Consider the following 4060-nt stretch of genomic DNA (forward strand, 5'->3'; position numbering starts at 1 on the left):
TCAAAACAGCTCCACATGCCTATAAACGCCTATAAACAAGTCATTATGACACTATTGTTAAAGGAAACTGATACCCTTATTTCAGAGGTATTGGAAAAGATTTCACAATTAGGAGATTTCGGAGATTGAGCAAACGCTTCTGAGGAAGTTGGCAGTCGCCAAGAGGACTTGCAAAAGCGAAAGGAAGGAATTTCTCAGAAGGATATGTTGTCAGCCCTTCTACAGGCAGGGGTTCCTAAAGAACAGGTTGATGGGGCAGAAACTAGGGATCTGTGGCGTTTGTTCAAGGAAAAGGGTTTGCATGTATGAAAAGCCTCAGGAGGAATTCCACCGGAGAAAAAGGAGGTACCCCCAAGTAAACGAAATATAACCCCCTCGGCTGACCCTCTTTTTGCTGATTTATTAGCTTGACATGAGGGCCAAACCGCTATACAGGAGGTTAGGCCTGCTGTTAAAACGGATGCCCATCCTCATGGAGCTCTAACAATTTTTTGGAAGAATGGTTCAACAACAGTGACCCGAGCATTGGTGAATATGGGGGCAGAGGCCACCCTGATTTATGGCAATCCTATAAAATTTAGAGGTCAAAAAATTCGTATTACAGGTTTAGAAGGAAAAGAAATTTCTGCAGTAGGCACACGTTTGACCATACAGATAAGACAGCTACCAAAGCAAACGTATCTGGTGATGATAGTTCCAATTCCAGAATACATAATTGGCATCGACATTTTAAAGGGATTAACATCACAGTTAACAGATGGACAATATCAATTTGGGATACGTTCCTTGACATACTCTACCCTTTCTGTCATCATTGGATGTATTAAACACAAGGTGGAACTACCCCCTGCCACCTCAGTTGTACATATGCGGCAATATAAAATTCCAGGGGGTCAAGAGGAAATTTCAGATACTATTCAAGAATATCTTAACACTAAAGTATTGATACCCATAACCACAGAATGGAATAATCCTATTTGGCATGTGAAAAAAAGTGATGGCTTCTGATACATGACAGTAGATTATTGAGAACTAAACAAGGTGACTCCTCCCTTAATTGCTGCTGTGCCTGATGTGGTCACCTTAATAGAAAAAATACAAAGACATCCTGGTGTTTGGTAAACAGTAATTGATTTACCAAATGCTTTCTTTTCTTCTCTCTTTTTTTTTTTTTGAGGAAGATTAGTCCTGAGCTAACATCTGCTGCCAATCCTCCTCTTTTTGCTGAGGAAGGCTGGCCCTGAGCTAACATCCACGCCAATCTTCCTCCACTTTATATGTGGGACGCCTACCACAGCATGGCTTGCCAAGCAGTGCCATGTCCGCACCCAGGATCGAAACCAGCGAACCCCGGGCCGCCAAAGCAGAACGTGCGCACTTAACCGCTGAGCCACCAGGCAGCCCCAAACGCTTTCTTTTCTATACCTATTGCTAAGGCAGTTCAATCACAGTTTGCTTTCACCTGGTTGGGATGACAATATACGTTTACTAGATTGCCACAAGGATATATACATAGTCCAACTATCTGTCAGAGAGAGGTGACGGAAACACTGTCTCACACTTCAGTAGATTCAAGTACACAGTTAATACATTACACTGATGACATTTTAATTCAGGGATTAAGTCACGGAAGGGTAACTTGTGCTTTACAATCAGTGTTAGAAGTCCTACAGGAGGAAGGATGGAAGACGAATCCCGCCCAAATCCAAGAACTGGCACAAACTGTTACCTTCCTGGGGATAGTTTGGAATAAAGGACAGCAAGAAACTTTATCAAAAGTGAAGCAAAAGATCTTGAGCTTTGCCCCTCCTTGAAACAAAAAGGAGGCTCAAAAATTTATCGGTCTGTTTGGTTTCTGGTGGCAACACATTCCACATTTAAGTTAAATTTTAGCCCCTCTATATCCAGTTACCCGGAAAAAATATCAATTTCAATGGGACCAGCAAGAAAAGGATGCTTTTGAAAATGCTAAGCAGGCCATACAAATGGCTTTAGATTTATGGCCAGTATGAGAGATCCGCCTGGCCTATTGAATTGCAAGTCCACACAGCCGGTGGATATGCAAATTGGAGTACTTGGCAAAAACAGGATGGATAAAGGTACCTTTGGGGTTCTGGACTCGGAAGCTACTGGAGGCTGCCAAATGTTATACCCCTTTTGAGCAACAGTTATTATCACGTTATTGGGGGTTCTTGGAAAGTGAAGCACTGAGTATAGGACATGAAGTTATATTATGACCCCAAATACTTATTGGATCCAAGGGACACCTGCATCCCACCGAACTGAGCATGCTCAAGAAGCTAGTGTAATTAAATGGAAATGGTATATTCAAGATAGAATGAAACCAGGGCCCAAGGGACAAGCATTGTTGCATGAACAAGTATTTGATCCCACACTCCAAGGCTCCCCAGAAATTAATAAGGAAAGCCCTCAGGAACAAGAGTCCCCCATTGGATGGGGACTACCCTTTCAGCAATTAACGGCAGAACAGCAACGGCATGCTTGGTTTACAGATGGTTCAGCACGAGTGGTAGCTGGAGCTCGGTGCTGGAAAGCGGTCACTTATAACCCCACATCCCAGAAAACTTTAGAAACCCAGGGAAAGGGAATGAGTAGCCAATATGCAGAGCTGTATGCAGTTTACCAGGCCATCAAGCAAGAGCTAGGAGGACAATGTTATTTATACACTGACTCATGGTCAGTAGTCTGGATGCCAAGATAGGATAAACATGAATGGATGCTTGGTAACGGAGAAATTTGGGAAATGCCATTATGGCAAGACATCTGGCTGTGGAGTTCCTCAATGATTATTACTGTGTTCCGTGTTGATGCTCATGTGTTGCCTACCTCTACAGAACACCTATATAATCAGCATGCGGATCATCTGGCTACAACCACATCAGTCGTTACAACAGCTTCTTCTTCAGAACTAGCCCAATGGGTCCACCAGAAAAGCAGTCACTTGGGAGCAGAAACTGCTTCCAAGTGGGCACAGCAGCGTGGGTTACCTGTAACATGGGATCAGCTCGAGAGTGCCTCATCAATGCCCTACTTGCCAAATTCAGAATAAAAAAGCAATTCCCCATCCCAAAATAGGGCAAATCAAGCATGGGCTTTATCCTGCACAAATATGTTAAATATATTATATTGGACCTTTGCCCTCACATCATGGAAAGATTTACATTTGTACTGTAGTAGATACATTTTCTGGGTTTTGGGTGGCCCACTCACATAGGCGGGCTACCGGATAGAGAACTCCTAAAATTTTGGGAATTATACAACTCTATTTTGGCACTCCTCAGCAGATCCAAAGTGATAACGGTACCCACTTTAGAGGTGAGTTAGTTCAGTGTTTGGCTAACACGTGATATTCAGTGGATATATTATATACCTTATGATCCAGAAGCTGCTGTTCTTATTGAGAAAATGAAGGGTCTCTTAAAAACCCAACTGAAATGCCTAGAGCCGGAGTGGCAGGGCGAGTAACGTACGTGGAGGGTGCCAGGCGGCCTTGTCGGAGTGCCAGGACACAGGGTAAAAGCAACAAGAATGCGACCTCTGGCGTAGGCTAAAAGTGTGTGTGGTGGGGGGGAGGGGTCGCGGCCGCCCGCACCACGCCAGGGATCGGGAGGTCGGTCGGCCGGCTGGCAGAGAGGAAGAAAAAAAAGTTGCTTCCCTGACCGGGAATCGAACCCGGGCCGCGGCGGTGAGAGCGCCGAATCCTAACCACTAGACCACCAGGGAGCGTCAGGCCTTCCGCCTTGTCTGTGCCTCCTGGACCCGGGGCCCGTAGCCCGCCCGCTCGCCGCTCCCTCGCCGCCGGCCCCCTGCCTTGCGCAGGCCAGCCGCCCTCCGCCCAGGCCCAGGCCCAGGCACGCACCCTCGCCTGCTTCCTGCTCGCCGCGTCCTCAAAACGCTGCGCGCGCCTCCTGCCCGGACACGCACACACAGCCGCATGAATGCCTCCCGCCGCCCGCCTCCGGGGGCAGGAGGGCCCCGCAGCTCGGCAAAAGGTCGGCCCGCTGCGTTGGCCGGGAATCGAACCCGGGTCAACTGCTTG

The 4060-nt window shown here is 46.8% G+C and overlaps 1 non-coding gene across 1 annotated transcript; it reads right to left on the reverse strand.

Moving 5' to 3' along the window:
* Positions 1-3672: 3672 nt before the first annotated feature.
* Positions 3673-3744, reverse strand: TRNAE-CUC (transfer RNA glutamic acid (anticodon CUC)). The gene has a single exon. It is a non-coding gene; the product is annotated as a tRNA-Glu (tRNA).
* Between the last annotated feature and the right edge of the window lie 316 nt (positions 3745-4060).

This window comes from Equus quagga, unplaced genomic scaffold, assembly GCF_021613505.1.
Source record: "Equus quagga isolate Etosha38 unplaced genomic scaffold, UCLA_HA_Equagga_1.0 HiC_scaffold_3287_RagTag, whole genome shotgun sequence".
NCBI lineage: Eukaryota > Metazoa > Chordata > Mammalia > Perissodactyla > Equidae > Equus > Equus quagga.